The sequence below is a fragment of the Oncorhynchus keta genome, chromosome 35 (assembly GCF_023373465.1).
Source record: "Oncorhynchus keta strain PuntledgeMale-10-30-2019 chromosome 35, Oket_V2, whole genome shotgun sequence".
Taxonomy (NCBI): Eukaryota; Metazoa; Chordata; class Actinopteri; order Salmoniformes; family Salmonidae; genus Oncorhynchus; species Oncorhynchus keta.
In genome coordinates, this window is record NC_068455.1 from 50,857,873 (window position 1) to 50,879,414 (window position 21,542).

The 21,542-nt window shown below is 44.4% G+C and overlaps 1 pseudogene; it reads left to right on the forward strand.

Annotated features, from left to right (window-relative positions):
* Positions 1-5,110: 5,110 nt before the first annotated feature.
* On the forward strand, positions 5,111-20,753 carry LOC118369135 (O-phosphoseryl-tRNA(Sec) selenium transferase-like; annotated as a pseudogene).
* The last annotated feature ends 789 nt before the right edge of the window (positions 20,754-21,542 follow it).

Consider the following 21,542-nt stretch of genomic DNA (forward strand, 5'->3'; position numbering starts at 1 on the left):
GGTGGAAGGTTGGAGATTGGCTGAAAATTTGCTAAGAGCTGAAGAATCTGAACTCGACACAAAAAGAAACGTCCTCTCACTGTCAACTGCGTTAATTCTCAGCAAACTTAACATGTGTAAATACCCCAGGTGGTGAGGGTAGGTAACAACACATCTGCCACGCTGATCCTCAACACTGGAGCTCCCCAGGGGTGCGTGCTCAGCCCCCACCCTGTTCATCCACGACTGCATAGCCAGGCACGACTCCAACACCATCATTACGTTTGCAGATGACACAACTGTAGGCCTGATCACCGACAACGATGAGACAGCCTATATGGAGGAGGTCAGAGACCTGGCCGGGTGGTGCCAGAATAACAACCTACCCAAGACTAAGGAGATGATTGTGGACTACAGCAAAAGGAGCACCGAGCACATCCCCATTCTCATCGACGGGGCTGTAGAGGAGCAGGTTGGGAGTTTCAAATTCCTTGGTGTCCACATCAACAACAAACTAAAATGGTCCAAACACACCAAGACAAACGTGAAGAGTGCACGACAAATCCCCCTCAGGAAACTAAAAAGACTTGGCATGGGTCCTGAGATCCACAAAAGGTTCTACAGTTGCAACATCAAGAGCATCCTGACTGGTTGCATCACTGCCTGTTATGGCAATTGCCCGGTCTCTGACCGCAAGACACTAGAGAGGGTAGTGCGTACGGCCCAGTATATCACTGGGGCTAAGCTGCCTGCCATGCAGGATCCCTACACCAGGCGGTGTTGGAGGAAGAGGCCCTAAAAATTGTCAAAGACCCCAGCCACCCCAGTCATAGACTGTTCTCTCTACTACCGCATGGCAAGCGGTACCGGAGTGCTAAGTCTAGTACAAAAAGGCTTCTCAACAGTTTTTACCCCAAAGCCATAAGACTCCTGAACAGGTAATCAAATGACTACCAGGACTATTTTCATTGTGTGCCCCCCCCCCCAACCACTATTTTTACGCTGCTGCTACTCTCTTTTCATCATATATGTATAGTCACTTTAATTATACATTCATGTACATACTACCTCAATTGGGCCGACTAACCGGTGTCTGTATGTAGCCCCGCTACATATTTAGCCTGTCTTTTTACTGTTGTTTTATTTCTTAACTTACCTATTGTTCACCTAATACCTTTTTTTGCACTATTGGTTAGAGCCTGTAAGTAAGCATTTCACTGCAAGGTTTACTACACCTGTTGTATTCGGCTCACGTGACAAATAAACTTTTATTTTATTTATTTGTATGACCATAAGATTCAACAACTGAGACATGAACTGAACAAGTTCCACAGACATGTGACTAACAGAAATGGAATAATGTGTCCCTGAACAAAGGGGGGGTGGTCAAAATCAAAAGTAACAATCAGTATCGGGTGTTGCCAGCAGCTGCATTAACCTGCCATGCATCTCCTCTTCATGGACTGCACCAGATTTACCAGTTCTTGCTGTGAGATGTTACCCCACTCTTCCACCAAGGCATCTGTAAGTTCCCAGACATTTTTGGGGGGAATGGCCCTAGCCCTCACCCTCCGATCCAACAGGTCCCAGACGTGCTCAATGAGATTGAGATCCGGGCTCCTTGCTGGCCATGGCAGAACACTGACATTTCTGTCTTGCAGGAAATCACGCACAGAATGAGCAGTATGGCTGGTGGCATTGTCATGCTGGAGGGTCAGGATGAGCCTGCAGGAAGGGTACCACATGAGGGAGGAGGATGTCTTCCCTGTAACACACAGCGTTGAGATTGCCTACAATGACAACAAGCTCAGTCCGATGATGCTGTGACACACCGCCCCAGACCATGACGGACGCTCCACCTCCAAATCTATCTCGCTCCAGAGTACAGGCCTCGGTTTAACGCTCATTCCTCCCTTCGACAATGAATGCGAATCTGACCATCACCTCTGGTGAGACAAAACCGCGACTAGTCAGTAAAGGGCACTTTTTGCCAGTCCTGTTTAGTCCAGCGACGATAGGCAACATTGTTGCCAGTGATGTCTGGTGAGGACCTGCCTTACAACAGGCCTACAAGCCCTCAGTCTAGCCTCTCTCAGCCTAATGCGGACAGTCTGAGCACTGATGGAGGGATTGTACATTCCTGGTGTAACTCGGGCAGTTGTTGTTGCCATCCTGTAGCTGTCCTGCAGGTATGATGTTCGGATGTACCGATACTGTGCAGGTGCTGTTACATGTGGTCTTCCACTGCGAGGATGATCAGCTGTCTGTCCTGTCTCTCTGTTGCGCTGTCTTAGGCATCTCACAGTATGGACATTGCAATCTGCAGCATGCCTAAGGCAAGTTCACGCAGATGAGCAGGGACCCTGAGCATCTTTCTTTTGGCGTTTTCCAGAGTCAGTAGTATGGCCTCTTTATAGTGTCCTAAGTTTTCACAACTGTGACCTTAATTGCCTACCGTCTGTAAGCTGTTAGTATTTTAACGACCGTTCCACAGGTGTATGTTCATCCATTGTTTATGGTTCATTGAACAAGCATGGGAAAGAGTTTTTAAACCCTTTACAATGAAGATCTGTGAAGTTATTTTTATTTTTGCAAATTATCTTTGAAAGACAGGGTCCTGAAAAAGGAAATGTTCTTTTTTTGCAGAGTTTAGATTACTTCAGAAGGGGTTTCACCATATCAGTTTTTAGTGAGGTCAGGAAAGTGCCTGTGAACAGGGAGTGACTAACAAAAGATTGCACTTCTTCAGATATGCAATTAAAAACTATTTTGAAGAATGTAGTGGGGATAGGATCGAAGGCAGGTAGAAGGCTTAAATTGTGATACACTACATGTGGACACCTGCTCATTGAACAATACATTCTTTGTTTTAATTTGATCTTTATTTAACTAGGCTACTACTACCTTGTTCAGCGGCAGAACAACAGATTTTACCTTGTCAGTTCGGGGATTACCTGCCGCCCCAGGGCACTGATATGGAGTCGGTCCCCCCTTTGCTGCTATAACAGCCTCCACGCCTTCTGTGAACGCTTTCCACTCGATGTGTCACCCCTGAACTGTTTCACCTGTCTTGTGCTTGTCACCACCCACCACCAGGTGTCTCCCATTTGTCCCCATCATCGCCTGTGTATTTATACCTGCGTTTTCTGTTGCCGGTTCATCATGTTCCCTGTGCTCTAGTGTTTCCTAGTCTTCCCAGTTCTGACTTGGATGCCTCTCCCAATCCTGCCTGCTGTCATGGACTTGCCTGACTCTGATTTGGATTACGACTTTTGCCTGCCTTGACTTACCTTTTGCCAGCCCCTTGTACTGTTGTGCAATTAGGCCTGGCCATTAGTTGGCGTTCCAATTCATCCCAAAGGTGTTCGATCGGGTTGAGGTCAGTACTCTGTGCAGGCCAGTCAAGTTTTTCCACACCATTTCTATATGGACCTTGCTTTGTGCACAGGGTCTTTGTCATGCTGAAACAGCAACGGTCGTTCCCCAACTGTTGCCACGAAGTTGGAACCACATAATGTTTTAGAATGTCATTGTATGTTGTAGCGTTAATATTTCCCTTCACTGGAACTAAGGGGCCTGGCCCGACCCATGAAAAACAGTCCCAGACAATTATTCCTCATCCATCAAACTTTACAGTTGGCACTATGCTTGGGGGCAGGTAGCGTTCTCCTGGCATCCGCCAAACCCAAATTCATCCGTTGGACTGCCAGATGGTGAAGCGTGACTCATCACTCCAAAGTCCAATGGCGGTGAGCTTACACCACTCCAGCTGACGCTTGGCATTGCGCATGGAGATCTTAATTGCGCATGGAGGTCTGTGGATGCTCAGCCATGAAAACCCATTTCATGAAGATCCCGACAAACAGTTATTGTGCTTACATTGCTTCCAGAGGCAGTTTGGAACTTGGTGGTGAGTGTTGCCACCGAGGACAAACGATTTTTACACACTACGCGTTTCAACACTCAGCAGTTCGGTTCTGTGAGCTTGTGTCGCTTACCACTTCACGGCTTAGCTGTTGTTGCTCCTAGATGTTTCCACTTCACAATTACTGCACTTATAGTTGACCGGGCACCTCTAGCAGGGCAGAAATTTTATGAACTGACTTGTTGGAAAGGTGGCATCCTTATGACAGTACCACATTGAAAGCCCTGTTGAAAGTCACTGAGCTCTTCAGTAAGGCCATTCTATTGCCAATGTTTGTCTATGGAGATTGTGTGACTGTGTGCTCGATTTTTATACACCTGACAGGAACGGGTGTGGCTGAAATAACCAAATCCACTAATTTGAAGGGTGTCCTCATAGTTTTGTATACATACAGTGCCTTATGAAAGTATTCATCCCCCATTGCATCTATCCTATTTTGTTTTCTTACAACCTGGAATTAAAATTGATTTTGTGGGGGTTGTATCATTTGATTTACACAACATGCCTACCACTTTGAAGATGCTAAATATTTTATTATTGGGAAACAATCAAGAAATATATATTTTTTTAAATGAACATTTGTGTGCATTACTACTCCCCCGTAGAGTCACCTTTTGCAGCAATTGTAGCTGCAAGTCTCTTGGGGTATGTCTCTGTAAGCTTGGCACATCTAACCACAGGGATTTTCCAATTCTTCAAGGCAAAACTGCTCCAGCTCCTTCAAGTAGGATGGGTTCTGCTGGTGTTGAATACTTTCTGACTCTACTGTACAACAGCCCGCAGTACACCCATCGACTTTGAGCTTCAGAGCTTCAATGAGAGGGGGCAGTCATTCCCCATCCAATCGGAGGTGATGTTTTGTGTTTCTGGGCTCGCCATCCGATGATAAACACAGAAGAAAACTCTGAAGTAGAATTCAAAACGTGAGAGAATGAAATCGGGTTCTTGACAGTGAAAATAGCTGCAAAGGTAAGGCAGATTTTTTAAAAGATAAACACTACAATAACCAGTAGCCAAATCAATATTAGCATAAACGGAGCTGAGGATTACTTTGATTCGGCATTAGCCCTGAATACACCACTCGTTAGAAGGTTGTACTTTAGTTTTGTGATGAACACGTTTGCTAAAGTACACGTTTCTACTGACTATTATGGCTAGAATTGCTTATGCTAATCTACTCTTATCTGTTTAGCAGCGAATGTTGAGATGAATAGTGAAAACTTTTCCATAAGTGAGAAGATTGTGTCGGCATCCTACATTCGCCAGGGGTCACAGGCACGTCAGTCATGAACAGCTGATTAAACAGCTTTTGGACCAGGTAACGTTAATATCCGAATAACATTCCTTCAAATTCTATTATTTCGATAAGATGATCAGATCAGTTGCACATTTGCCAGGTAACTACATCAGGGGTGTATTCAAACAGCAAAATGAACTGGCTGTGATGGACAGCAACAACTTCTTTGGAAACTGTGGTGTTGGTGAGAGGGAGGGCAGAGTGGCCTCTAGTTTGGTGGCCCGACGACATTACAGGTTCTTATTATCTGGTGACATCGCTGCAACTCAACCTAAGGATGCAGGTTCCAGTCTGCTGAGCAAGCTGACTAATTCACTTGTACTGGACATTTTAAAACTCAGGTGTGTAACTAAGATTGCATTTAGCCTACTGATAAATGTATGACAGTAATGGGCACCTCCAGTTCTGTAGTAGAGCTACACTATGTGCACACTTTTGTTCCTAGCTTGTTTGTTATTGTGCATGTTTACAGGTGTGCAAAGTGTGGCCAGTTGTTTTGTAGTTCCAATGGCAACCGGGATGAGCCTGACACTGTGCTACATCATCTGGCCCCTCATTGACCAGAAGTCCTGCTTCAATGCCATGATCACTGCAGGTTAAGTACTAGCATGACCGTGTTCAATACCACTCTCTGTAACATTATAAAAGTAATGTGAGCGTACCAAGTAATTAGGCGTCACTCTAAAGCGGGAAGGTGGAATAAACGAGTCAGGAGTAGGTTTTTCTGATTGAACACGGTTCTCTATTGAGGGTATTTTGTCAACAAAAACATTCTAACATAATCAATGAAAAATCCTCCAAGGAAAAACACACATCTTCTTCTCCAGATGAAACAAGAACACAATAGGATAATCTTTAAACTACAACAAACATAAATCACGGGTTTGTCACCATCTTCGTGGTTCATTCAGCACAGCTTCTCTCTCTCGGTGGCCATCTTCCAGAGATAGTTTTCCCCCTCTCTGCTGGTTCCATTCTCTCTTTTATAGGGAAGGAGAGTATCTCATTAGTACCGTCAGCTGTGCTTAATTGACTCTGGTTACCTTGTCTCCCATGCTTTGTTGGGCTACTATCCATGAGCCCAGCCTGCCCTCTAGTGGTCCTTCCACATACCTTCCCCCAGGACCGAACCGGAGGGTCGGGCGCCAGACGCACCGTCTTGGTCGCGTCGGGACAGCGCGTCTGCATTCCCGTTCCTCGATCCGGCCCTGTGGATGACATGGAAAGAGAACGGTTGTAAAGACAAAAACCATCTGGCTATTCTGTTGTTATTGTTTCTCTTACCAGCCATCCACGTGAGGGGCGCATGGTCAGTAACTAATGCAAACCTCCGACCCAGTAGGTAGTACCGGAGATAATCGAGGGCCCACTTGATGGCTAAGGCCTCTTTCTCTACGGTCGCATACCTCTGTTCCCGATCGCTGAGTTTCCTACTAATGAAGAGAATCGGCTTCTCTGCTTCACCTTCACCCTGAGCTAGTACGGCCCCGAGCCCTGTATCCGAGGCGTCGACCTGCACAATGAACTCTTGTGAGAAGTCCGGAGCCTGTAGAACGGGATCGGAACACAGGCCATCTTTTAACAATTGAAAGGCCTCTTCCGTCTCGTCTTTCCACTCTACCTGGTTTGGCAGGTTTTTCCTGATGAGGTTTGTGAGGGGGTTGGCAATGGTTGCATATCCCGGGATAAAACGGCGATAATATCCTGTTATCCCTAAGAAGGCCCGAACGTCTCGCTTGGTCCGGGGTCGAGGCCAGTCACGAATTGCCCTGGTCTTCTCTGCCTGCGGGCGTATTTTCCCATTCCCCACGGTATACCCCAGGTATTCCGCTTCGGACAGGCCCAGGCAGCATTTATTTGGATTGGCTGTCAACCCTGTGGCTTCCAAACTCACGAGCACCGCACGTAATCGCAGGAGGTGACTATCCCAGTCCTCGCTGTGGATGACCACATCGTCTATGTACGCCGCTGCATACTCTTGATGGGGCCGTAGAATGGCATCCATGAGGCGTTGGAAGGTTGCAGCAGCTCCGTGCAGTCCGAAGGGCATCCTCACATACTGGAAAAGCCCCTCTGGGGTGGCGAAGGCAGTCTTTGGGCGATCCTCCGGAGCCACCGGCACTTGCCAATATCCCTTCGTCAAATCCAGGGTAGTGATGAACTTGGCCTTTCCTAAGCGCTCCAAGAGTTCATCCACACGGGGCATGGGGTACGCATCGAATGTAGAGATGGCATTCACGCCCCTAAAGTCGTTGCAGAGTCTCATACTACCATCGGCTTTGGGGACCAGGACTATGGGACTGGACCACTCGCTCGTCGAGGGCTCGATCACGCCCATCCTCAACATCTCCCTCACCTCTTTCTTAGCGATGACTCGGCGAGCCTCAGGAATCCTGTAAGGGCGGATATGCACTTTCTTGCCGGGTTCAGTGTGGATATGGTGGAACAGGACATCTGTTTGTCCTGGGAATGGAGAGAATATTCGACCAAAGTTCATAATCAGCTTGTCTAGCTGTCTTGACTGCTCCGGTAGGAGAGTTTGGCCACGGCGCACCTGTGGTAGAGCCTCTTTTTTTCTTTGCCCTCCAGGGCCATCAAAGCCACCTCCTCCTCTCGTCCATGGTACGTCTTCAGCAGGTTTATGTGATAGAGTTGGACCTTCTTCCTCCTGTCAGGTTGCTTGATGAGGTAATTGACCGGTGAGACCCTTTTCATTACCTCGTAGGGCCCCTCCACTGCGCCAGCAAGCGATGTTCGGCCGTGGGCACAAGCACCATCACTTTCTCTCCCACGGTGAACTCACGGGGGTCGCAGATTTATCATAGGCCCGGCCTTGGGTCCTTTGGGCCTTCTCCATATGCTCCTTGACTATGGGCCACACTGCTGACAGGCGGTCTCTCATCAGGGTAACGTGTTCTATTGTAGATCGAAAGGGGCATGGTTGGGTCTCCCAGGTCTCCTTGGCTAAGTCGAGGATTCCTCGACAGGGTCTGCCATAGAGCAATTCAAACGGAGAGAATCCAGTGGATGCCTGGGGTACTTCTCGCAGGGCAAACATTAAGTGTGGGAGAAGCATGTCCCAGTTTTTCCCGTCTCGGGACACCACTCTTCTCAACATGCTTTTAATTGTTTTGTTCAAGCGTTCACACAACCCATCTGTTTGAGGGTGGAATATGCTTGTACGTATCTGTTGAACCTGATATAACCGACACAAGTCCTTCATCAACCGGGACATGAACGGGGTTCCTTGATCGGTTAAGATAGTCTTGGGAAGGCCCACACGAGAGAACATCAGGAATAACTCCTTGGCAATTCCCTTTGACGACATGTTACGTAGGGGTATGGCCTCCGGGAACTTGGTAGCATAATCTATAACCACTAGGATGTACTCGTGTCCTCTGGCGGATTTTGGGAGGGGTCCTACGAGGTCCATAGCTATGCGTTCAAAGGGAGTCTCTATGATGGGGAGAGGAATCAAAGGGTTACGTAGGTGTGGCCGTGGGGCTGTACGTTGACATTGATCACACGTCTTACAATACCTGGCCACATCTCGGGTGACACGGGGCCAATAGAATCTCTGCATGATTCTGTCAATCGTCTTGTCTCGTGCCAGGTGTCCTCCTAGGACGTGGGAATGGGCTAACTGTAGAACTGTATCCCTGTATGGTCTAGGCACCATTAGTAATTCCTGGTTTTCCCCCCTTCGTCGTACGACCCAGTATAAGAGACCCCGCCTGATTGCATAGTAAGGAAGAGGGGCTCACCTGATCCGTCGACGTTCCTTCCGTCGATCACCTTCACCTTCCTCATGGCCTCCCTTAGGTCTGGGTCTCTATGCTGCGAGGTGCCGAACTGTCCCTTTAATTCCTGGGGCAGGTCAACCTCAGTAGAGGGATGTGGAGGTTGTTCCACATCCCCATCAGGGGAGACCGAGGAGAATCCCTTCCAGGTTCCCTCCTCGGATGGAGCTTCAAATATATCCCTTAGTGCCTGGTTGCTCCTTCCTTCCTGCGTTGTGTATAACCCTTCACAGGTGTCTTCATCGGTGGTTTCCTGGAATATCTGTCGTAAACGTTGGTTCGCTATTTCTTCCTCTGCTGTAGAGGACGAGGACGCGGCTACGTCTCCTTGTAGTACTACTACCTCGGGCTTGGAGATTCTCTTCTTTCCTGTCCCCCTTCTTCCCGTGCATAACGTCATCTGCCGAGCTCCTTATATAGGGGACAGTCTCTCCCGATCAATAATGGCACCTTCAGCTGGGGCACTTTCCCTGCCCTGACTGTACACCTTCCTTTTGGAGTGAGAATAGGCAGATTCACCGTGGGGTAATAGTGGGTGTCTCCATGGATACAGGATACGGCTACTTTGTCTGGTAGCAGTGTGGCGGTGGTCACCATCCGCTCCTCTACTAACGTAACCATACTTCCCGAGTCGAGAATAGCTACCACATCTTGTCCTTCAACTCGCACCGGAATCTCTGAGGCTGGGGCTATCTCTGCTAACCAACAATGTTGATCCTGCCCCCTCAAAACGGGATGTGTGGGGGTAGGCAGTGACGACTCCGTGACCATGGGCTCATCCTTGCTAGGACATTGTGGGGCATAATGGTTGGGAGACTGACACTTATAACACCGACCCGGCTGTGTGGTGGCTGACTTCTCCCCCTCCTGGAGGGGCTTGGACGTTTCGGTGGCGGGTGCGCCGGGGTGAGTCGTGGTACGGGATTGGAAGACTCCTTCCGTTCCTCCTTGTCACTTTTTAACAACTCCCCTGTAGACCGATATGTTTCCACCGCCTGGGCTATGTCATCGGCTGACAACGGGTTGGCTTGCCCCACAACCCTTTTTAAGTCACTGGGTAATTCTCTCAATATCTTGTCCACTACGAGAGTCTCTATCACATGTCCTGCTCCCTTTCCAGGTTCTAGCCACTGTTTCGTCAGTCGTATTAAGGCGAAGATCTGGGCACGGACGGGTTGATCAGCTGTATAGGTCCATTGATGGAACTTTACAGCCCTATCTCTGGCAGTCAGTTGGTACCGGGACAGGATCTCGGTTTTTAGTCGCCCATAGTCCGCCGCTTCGCGGGAATCCAGGTCAAAATAGGCTTCCTGAGCCACCCCGGTCAAAAGAGGAGCTAATGCGCTAGCCCATTCTGTGGGCGGCCACTCTTCCAAGGTGGCCGTCCTTTCGAAGGTCATGAGAAAGGCCTCAATATCATCCTCCTTGGAGAGACGAGGTAAGATGGCGTGAGCAGCCGCTCTTGGCCTAACTGTAGGTTCTTCTCGTCGACTCAGCTGTTGTTGCAGGAGTTCTATGGTTGTCTGCTGTGCCGTGATCAATTGTTGTAGTAGGGCGTTATCCATCGTTCTTGAATGGTTCCTCCGGGTCTTCTGGAAGAATATTAATTTACTCACTTATCCTTGTGTCACTCGTCCACCTAAGTCCCCGCATCCTCCACCAATGTGAGCGTACCAAGTAATTAGGCGTCACTCTAAAGCGGGAAGGTGGAATAAACGAGTCAGGAGTAGGTTTTTCTGATTGAACACGGTTCTCTATTGAGGGTATTTTGTCAACAAAAACATTCTAACATAATCAATGAAAAATCCTCCAAGGAAAAACACACATCTTCTTCTCCAGATGAAACAAGAACACAATAGGATAATCTTTAAACTACAACAAACATAAATCACGGGTTTGTCACCATCTTCGTGGTTCATTCAGCACAGCTTCTCTCTCTCGGTGGCCATCTTCCAGAGATAGTTTTCCCCCTCTCTGCTGGTTCCATTCTCTCTTTTATAGGGGAAGGAGAGTATCTCATTAGTACCGTCAGCTGTGCTTAATTGACTCTGGTTACCTTGTCTCCCATGCTTTGTTGGGCTACTATCCATGAGCCCAGCCTGCCCTCTAGTGGTCCTTCCACAGTAAGTTATGCCCTACAGTTTCTTGTACTCCCCATTCCTGCTCTAGATGCACCTATCAGTTCAGCTAGTTTTTAAAATGACTTTTCTAAGAGCTGCCTAAAATGCTTGCTATACTTGACTCGTAGGGCCTAACTTTTGCAGAGTGTGACACGCTCCCATTCATCCATCCCTGCTTAGTGCAACATTTCTCTCTGTTTCTATTTTCAAGAATTCGGCGCACGGCTCACACATGAAAACACTTAATAAAGTATCTTGCTCTCTGCTCATGCCGGCAAACGTTATGCGTCCACTACCCCACTGTAGCTCCCCTGCAAGGCAACTCTTGTCCAACCCCAACATTGACCACTTTTGCTCGTTGTAACCATGAACAGGGTTTGAACCCGTGGTGGTGAGAACATTTTGGAAGGCGATGAGCTGAGAACAGATCTGGAGTCTGTGGACCTTAAGATGCAAGAGCTGGGAGCAGAGAACATCCTTTGTGTCCACTCCACTACTTCTTGCTTTGCCATCCAATCATGGTTAAATAGAGCTGTAACAAATAAAATGTCCATGTCCTATTATCATGTGCTATTATAACTGGTATCACTGGAAACAAATGTTATTTGTATAGTCTGCATACTGTTTTATTATATAGTCTATTATATATAATTCATGACATTACTCACAGAAGCATACTTCCATATTATTACAGTGTATGTTGGGTGAAGATTACCAGGGCATTATTTGATAATGACTTTCCTCTGTTCTGAAAGATTGGAGGAGCTAGCCACAATGTGTGCCAAATATGACATCCTCCATGTTGTCAACAATTCTTATGGAGTGCAGTCATCCTGTGTGCACTTTATTCAGCAGGTACTACTGCTCCAACTCCTCTTTCATAAATCATATTTTTCCGTTCCGTAGGCATAGCAAAGTTAGGTTATTTTCATAATCTATTCAGGGGGCTCATGTTGGAAGAATCGATGCCTTTGTACAAAGCCTGGACAAAAACTTCATGGTTCCAGTAGGTGGTGCCACAATTGCTGGTTTCAATGAGTCTTTTATTTCAGGAGATCAGCAGAATGTATCCAGGTTAGTGCTGTTTCATATCACTAAGGGCCATATGTGTTTGAACCAAGCCTGCAACCTTTTTGTTTAAAGTTGCTATTACCTGGATTAGCTACTAGTTTACTGTTATCATAGGGCTCATCTAGTGTAATTGTTCCGCCAGCCCTCAGTGTCTCTGTGCTCGTTGTATTCCTGTGTGTCTGTATTGTCTCTGCCTGTCTTATGCTGGTGACACATTCCATTTCCCCTCTGAAATGTTGGAAGTTTGTTCATTTTGGTAGCACAGGGTCTCGATCTAATGCCCATCTTGGGGAAGCTACTTGGTGTGCTGGATTATATTCCAGCCCAGCACTAATGCCAGTTTCAAATAATCAACATGTCATGAAATCAGGTATGTTAGTGCTTGGCTACAATAAAGACCTGCATGTGGTAGTATGTGTTGTAGTAGGATACGTTGCATAAAAGATGAGAATAAAATAAACAGAAATGTCAGTTTGCAACTATTTCAAGTGAGTGCTGGTCCCCCTTTTTCCTTGTTATGTGATTGACTGTTGACTTCAAGCTTCCTTTCTCTGTTTTTACTTAAGAATATAGATTTGAGTGCATTTCTTTCCTTTTACCTGTAATAATGTTCTCTAGGATTGGAGTTGGAGACCACTGGGCTAGATTTGAAGCATTCAAAGCCATAATAATTATCAATTCATTATATGATTTGGAACCATTTAAGGAAACAAATAATTGAGAGGAATCCGTATTGGTACTGAAATTGATACAGTCATAGTAAGGGTTCAGGTTAGAAAGTGTTTGTGCCCTTTTAGTATGATGTTGACTGCCCTCTGTCTACAGGTCAAGCATCAGCCTCCCCCTGCCCGGATGTGCTCATCACCCTGCTCACCATGGGGGCCAGCGGCTACAGGAAAAAGGTAAGACCTCTACTCCACTGAACAGGGTTGGGGCCCAATTCAGTATTCATTCAGTTTAGGAAATGAAATGAAACTCATTAGCATGTATTTTAATTTAGTTGCACATCTTTGTAAACGGGTGATTGCCAGCTCTGTGTATCCTCTACTTGAATTGTAGTGTTGTCTCCAAGTTTACATGCAGAGGGGTAGGGCGACATCAAGGACAAATCCATCCAAGTGAAGCTGAGGAGTTTCCAAAATAGTCCCTGTTGGCTCCTTTTACAAAAGTAGAGCTAACAATGCAGTAGTTTTTTATTTAACCTTTATTTAACTAGGCAAGTCAGTTAAGAACAAATTCTTATTTACAATGACGGCCTACCCCAGCCAAACCCGCATGAGTTGGGTCAATTGTGCCGCCCTATGGGACTCCCAATCACGGCCAGTTGTGATACAGCCTGGATTCGAATCAGGCACTGTAGTGACGCCTCTTGCACCGAGATGCATTGTCTTAGACCGGTGTGCCACTCGGGAGTATACTAAACACGCTATCATCACCATTTCCAGACACTCCAAGGCAATATATGTGGAAAATCTGACTTGCAAAGGTGATGAAAATTGCTCTTGTCTTTTGTACTGGAAATTTCGAGCTGGTCTCCTTAGCCAGTACTCAAGCAGGGTTATTTTGTGTCGGTTCCTAAAGGTGACTGTATGCACCATAAAAGGTTGCTTCCTATTGGATACCATACAATGTCCGGAATGCTATCAGTGTAATGTTTGCTCAAATCCACCCAAGAAATACCTCTTGCCTGTCACGTGACCTGGTAATGTCAGACTTTATTGATTTCAATTGGTCTTGATCATGAATATTTGAAGTCTGAACCAGATTATGGCCATGTAGGATAGCATCAAAGCCTTCAAAGTCGGCTGCAATGTTGAACAAGCTTATTAATACCATCTGCAGCTTAATGATTTCATAACATCCCCTGGCGAGTCAACAGCTTTGAATAATTAATGTCATGAAATGACTCTTTCTCATTAAAGGGTAACTCTCAATGCTAATTTCAGCCTTTGCCCAACCCCTTCAATTAAAAAATGCATTTAGGTGAAAGTTGTGGGAATTCAATCAAACCCGCATTTCAATATTTACGCAGTAGCTCTTTTTCCAATGGTCAAATTAACTCACAGATTGTTCTCGGGTACCTACAACTGCTACCAGGGTGACCACGCTCACAGGTGTGATTTCAGAATTAGAAGTGTGTGGGCATGGGATGAATATTGTAAATAAAAAAAGATATCTGCCCCATGTGGGATTAGAACTCCCAACCATTCAACTATGAGCCAACTCTATTATAGTGGACTACGCCACCAATCAATTGTAGCAGTTAAGAAAAAATGGTCACTGACGACCCCATGGCACTTATTGTGAGTAGGGTGTTAACCCCGGTGTCCTGGCTAAATTCCCAATCTGGCCCTCGTACCATCACGGCCACCTAATCATTCCCAGCCTCCAATTGGCGCATTCATCCCCCCTCCTCTCCCCTTAACTATTCCCCAGGTCATTGCTGTAAATGAGAATGTGTTCTCAGTCTATTTACCTGGTAAAATAAAAAGATACAGACACAAGTAGGAAGTTTATATACTCTTAGGTTGGAGTAATTAAAACTTGTTTTTCAACCACTCCACATATTCCTTGTTAACAAACTATATTGTTTTGGCAAGTCGGTTAGGACATCTACTTTGTGCATGACACAAGTAATTCTTTCCAACAATTTACAGTTTACAGACAGACTATTTAACTTATAATTCACTGTATCACAATTCCAGTGGGTCAGAAGTTTACATACACTAAGTTGACTGTGCCTTTAAACAGCTTGGAAAATTCCAGAAAATGTCATGTCTTCTGATAGGCCAATTGACATAATTTGAGTACCTGTGGGTGTATTTCAAGGTCTACCTTCAAACTCAGTGCCTTTTTGCTTGACATCATGGGAAAATCCAAAGAAATCAGCCAAGACCTCAGAAAAAAATGTGTTGACCTCAACAAGTCTGGCTCATCATTGGGATCAATTTCCAAATGCCTGAAGGTACCACGTTCATTTGTACAAACAATAGTACGCAAGTATAAACACCATGGGACCACACAGCCGTCATACTGCTCAGGAAGGAGACTAGTTCTGTCTCCTAGAGATTAACGTACTTTGGTGCGAGAAGTGCAAATCAATCCCAGAGCAACAGCAAAGGACCTTGTGAAGATGCTGGAGGAAACGGATACAAAATTATCTATATAAAGTATCCCAGTAATACTGGTCCTATATCGACATAACGAAAGTTTGCAACTGCACATGGGGACAAAGATTGTACTTTTTGGAGAAATGTCCTCTGGTCTGATGAAACAAAAAATAACTGTTTGGCCATAATGCCCATTGTTATGTTTGGCGGAAAAAAGGGGGGGCTTGCAAGCCGAAGAACACCATCTCAACCGAGAAGCACGGGGGTGGCAGCATCATGTTATGGGGGCGCTTTGCTGCAGGAGGGACTGGTGCACTTCACAAAATAGATGACATCATGAGGGCAGGAAAATTATGTGGATATATTGAAGCAACATCTCAAGACATTTGCTTAGTCGCAAATGGGTCTTCCAAATGGACAATGACCCCAGGCATACTTCCAAAGATGTGGCAAAATGGCTTAAGGACAACATAGTCAAGGTATAGGAGTGGCCATCACAAAGCCCTGACCTCAATCCTATAGACAATTTGTGGGCAGAACTGAAAAAGCATGTGTGAGCAAGGAGGCCTACAAACCTAACTCAGTTACACCAGCTCTGTCAGGTGGAATGGGCCAAAATTCACCCAACTTATTGTGGGAAGCTTGTGGAAGGCTATTTGACACATTTGACCCAAGTTAAACAATTTAAAGGCAATGCTACTAAATACTAATTGAGTGTATGTAAACTTCTGACCCACTGGGAATGTGATGAAGGACATAAAAGCTGAAATTTATTCTCTCTACTATTATTCTGACATTTCATTCTTAAAATAAAGTGTTGATCCTAACTGACCTACGACAGGGAATTTTTACTAGGATTAAATGTCAGGAATTGTGAAAACTGAGTTTAAATGTATTTGGCTAAGGTGTATGTAAACTTCTGTCTTCAACTGTAGGTGAGTCGTTTTTGAAAGTGCCAATGTTAAGTGTCTCTGTCCCCCTCTCTCTCTCTCCCTCCCCCTCCATCTCCTTTGTAACAAGCAGCCACGTTGTTGTCATTCCGTTTGGGACCTGTTTTTAATGTATTAAATGTGTATGCTTATCTAGTCACAATTTAATTAGCTAGTAAATAAATAATTAAACCAACTAGTGTAGTACTGAATCATAAGCAAGGCTCGGGTTTATGCAGACGCAAGAAGGTTATGATGGGTCAGAATGATATGATACGAGGTTATGATTAATAAGTTGACTTTTTATAAATGTGATAGCTAAAGACCTATAGTTTAATTGGGGATATGGTAACTCTTTAAAGAACTGCTCTTGTGGTGCGCTAGATCCTAATGAGTTAATTGTTACATGATTAATTTAATCGGGTAACAATTTAACATAGTTCGATAAATAAGTGTTCAGATCAATGTTATAGTCAAGTCACGACAAATGTAAATACATTTGTGCATAACATTTGAAAGAAACTTATAATATATAATAAACTTATCTGGGATCTTTTATTTCAGCTCATGAAACATGGGACCAACACCTTACATATTGCGGTTATATTTTTGTTCTGTGTAAATTGGCACAGATATGGCCTTTGATTTCAGCACTACATGGTTTTTTATTCGTTGACCCTCTCCTGTAGGGGCAATCCATGCCATCTTTGAGAAGTGCAACAACCACTACACATGGAAGAAGGTCACCACCACCGTGCACAACATCATAGTCGGCAAACTGTGGATCGACCAGGTGAGATTAACTTGGAGGGAACAAAAATACACAACCTACACTACCGGTCAAAAGTTTTAGAACACCTACTCATTGAAGGGCTTTTATTTATTTGTACTATTTTCTACATTGTATAATAATATTGAAGACATCAAAACTATGAAATGACACATGGAATCATGTAGTAACCAAAACGTGTTAAACATATAAAAATATTTGAGATTTTTCAAATAGCCACCCTTTGCCTTGATGACAGCTTTTCACACTCTTGGCATTCTCTCAACCAGCTTCATGAAGTAGTCACCTGGAATGCATTTCAATTGACAGGTGTGCCTTAAGTTCATTTGTGGATTTTTTTTGTGTTGTGACAAGGTAGGGGTATGAACACCCCCCACGTTCAGCTGCAAGGTGGCGCATGGAACATGGAACGCAAAAATATTCCTAAAAATATTTAACCTCCACACATTAACAAGTCCAATGGCTCTAATGAACGATAAACACCTTGTTTATCTACCCAGCAAGTCAGATTTCTAAAATGTTTTACGGCGAAAACATAGCACATATTTATGTCAAACCACCACCGAAGACATGGCTAATTTGCATAGCCAATTTAATAATGGGAAATGATGTAAATATATCACTAGCCACTTTAAACAATGCTACCTTATATAATGTTACTTACCCTACATTATTCATCTCATATGCATACGTATATACTGTACTCTACATCATCGACTGCATCCTTATGTAATACATGTATCACTAGCCACTTTAACTATACCACTTTGTTTACTTTGTCTACATACTCATCTCATATGTATATACTGTACTCGATACCATCTACTGTATGCTGCTCTGTACCATCACTCATTCATATATCCTTATGTACATATTCTTTATCCCCTTACACTGTGTATAAGACAGTAGTTTTGGAATTGTTAGTTAGATTACTTGTTGGTTATCACTGCATTGTCGGAACTAGAAGCACAAGCATTTCGCTACACTCTCATTAACATCTGCTAACCATGTGTATGTGACAAATAAAATTTGATTTGATTTAGCCAAGTTGAAAAAAATATGCAATCAACAAACGCAGGATTAAAAGAAATAATGCACTAACCTTTTGAAATTCTCATCAGATGACAGTAATATAACATGTTACACAGTACATTTATGTTTTTTTCAATAATATGCTATATATATCCATAAATCTCTGTTTACAATGATGCATCGTTCAAAAAATGCTACTCAAATGTCCTGAGAAATGACGATAGCTCCGGCAGATAACGTCAGCTAACAAGGAATACACATCATAAACTTTGACTAAATATGCATGTTCTACATATATATAGTTAGATACACTTCTTCTGAATGCAATCGCTGTGTTACATTTATTTTTAACGTTACAGGTTTCGTTCACTAGGCTATACTATGAGTCGGCGCTCAAAAAGTAGCATTATGGCTCCTCTATCTTGGAGTCCACATAAACCCAAATTTACCACATAAATATTCCCTTACCTTTGCTGTTCTTCCATCAGAAGACCTGGAAGGAATTATACTTACCAAAAACAGAGTTTAGTTTTGCAGTCTGTGTCTTTCGGTTCTCAAACACGACACATTTCGGTTGAAATGTAACCAAAAGTCAAGTGGATGCGCACCAAAACGTCGAACTTACATATTATATGTCGATTAAACTTGTCAAACTAACTTCATAATCAATCATAATATTCATAATCAGCCGACTTTAACATGTTATAAAGGTGTACAGCAATCGTGAGGACGAACAGAAACGCATGCATTGTATAATCGATCTTGGAAAAAAGACAGGACCTGAGCAGAGCGCGCATAAAAGTGACCTGTTTTTTCGCGTGACCGAAAGGTTTCGGCCCGCCAAAACTCTTGTGAGCTTGCGATTCTCACAATGAGAAGCCCAATTGAAAGCTGAGATCGCGCTGAAGACAGAGAGACTGTTCCCAGACCTGTAACTGCTTGGGAAGGGTGGGGGCGATGACGTCAAAGTTGGGCCAACTTTTATGATGACGAGAGTTTTGGAGAATGACTGCCCTGAGAGTTCTGCTTTACGTACAGACATAATTTAAACGGTTTTAGAAGCTTTAGAGTGTTTTCTATTCAATAATATTTGCATATATTAGCAACTTTTGACAAAAAAATATTATGTTTACTATGGGCACGCAATTACTCCAGCGGGGGCAGTAGACAGCCCTATCCCCATGAGGTTATTAAGGCATGAATGTCAGACAATACTGAACATGTCAAGAACTTTGCAAGTTTCTTTTAAGTGCTGTCCCGAACACCATCAAGCGCTATGATGAAACTGGCTCTTATGAGGACTGCCACAGGAATGGAAGACCCAGAGTTACTTCTGCTGCAGAGGATAAGTTCATTAGAGTTACCAGCCTCAGAAATTGCAGCCCAAATAAATGCTTCACAGAGTTCAAGTAACAGACACATCTCAACATCAACTGTTCACAGGAGACTGCATGAATCAGTTCTTCATGGTCGAATTGCTGCAAAGAAAACCACTACTAAAAGACACCAATAAGAAGAAGAGACTTGCTTGGGCCAAGGAACACAAGCAATGGACATTAGCCAAGTGGAAATTTGTCCTTTTGTCTGGAGATCAAATTGGAGATTTTTGGTTCGAACCGCTGTCTTTGTGAGATGTGCTGTGGATGAACGGATGATCTTCGCATGTGTATTTCCCACCGTAAAGCATGGAGGAGGAGGAGGTGTGGGGGTGCTTTGCTGGTGACACTGTGATTATTTAGAATTCAAGGCACACTTAACCAGCATAGCTACCACAGCATTCTGCAGCGATACGCCATCCCATCTGGTTTGCGCTTATTCCCATTATCATTTGTTTTTCAACAGTACAATGACCCAACACAAGGGCTATTTGACCAAGAAGGAGAGTGATGTGGAGTGCAGCATCAGATGACCTGGTCTCCACAAGCCCCCGACCTCAACCAAATTGAGATGGTTTGGGATGAGTCTGATCGCAGAGTGACGGAAAAGTAACCAAGTGCTCAGCATATGTGGGAACTGCTTCAAGACTGTTGGAAAAGCATTCCAGGTTATGCTTGCTTGAGAGTGCAAATCTATAATCTAGGTAAAGGGTGGCCATTTAAAGAATATAAAATATATGTTGATTTGTTTAACAATTTCTTGGTTATTTCATAGTTTTGATGTCTTCACTATTATTCTAAAATGTAGAAAATAGTAAAAATAAAGAAAAACCCTTGTAGGTGTATTTTTCTTTTATGATTATTTGCCAGTGGGTATTGGTTTATGCCCAATTTTTCTCTCTTCAATTCTAGTCTGGAGACATTGATTAACCAATTGATGGTTAATCGAGAGACGGGAGATCGCTGCCATTTGAAGCTTGCTCCTTACAGCTACTTCTCTAGAGATGTGGCCAGAAAGGTAGGAGGTGTAGACATTTGATGTTTATGTAACAGACTAAAAAGAAGACATAAATCTGTACCTTTCCTTCTTTCCACCTGTATTTCTGGTTCCTTTGCCTTTTCTGTATCTCTCCATAACTCCGTCTAGGTGATGGATAAGGATGGGAAGGCGCACTATGTGCTGCCTGGGACCTGGGATGAGAAGATGGAGTTCTCCAGGGTCATGCAGAGCAGCAAGGGAGAGAATGGCACCGAGGGCCAACAGAAGACTGTCTACCAGACGCTCAAGGCCAGGGAGCTGTGGTGGAAAAACCCTCTACCGTGAGTGTCTGACTTGTTTTTTGTGTCCTCTTTTCCTGCCAGCCACCATAAGATACAGCACAATACAGTACTGATATTTAGCTGTAAATGGAATGTTGAGAAAGTCTCCACACAAATTTCACCAATTAGAGACTATTGAGGCATGGCTGTCTGTCTCTCCCGCTCTTTTTCCGTACAGCAAATAACTTTCTGCATTGTCCAATGGCACTGCATAAAATATCCCGAAACAAACTGAAGATGCATCCAATGAGTCACAAGCTTGATGTAGTCATTTGCTAGGAAAATTAAACTTTTGACTACACTGGAAGTGAATTTGTCCAAATACTTGTGACTTCATCTCATCGTGGGACTAGATCCATAAAGTCGAATTGAATAGCCCCCGCGATATACAACTTTTCAGGGAAGTCAGGAACCAATATACACAGACAGTCCATAGAGAATAAGAGCACCTACTCCCAGCTGCCCACTGCACTGAGGCTAGGAAACACTGTCACCACCGATAAATCTACTATAATCAAGAATTTCAATAAGCATTTTTCTACTGCTGGCCATGCTTTCCACCTGGCTACCCCTACCCCGGCCAACAGGCCCCCTGCTTCTCCTTCACCCAAATCCAGATAGATGATGATCTGAAAGAGCTGCAAATCCCTACAAATCAGCTGGGCTGGACAATGTAGACCCTCTCTTTCTAAAATTATCAGCCGAAATTGTTGCAACCCCTATTACTAGCCTGTTCAACCTCTTTTGTCTGAGATCCCTAAAGATTGGAAAGCTGCCGCGGTCATCCCCCTCT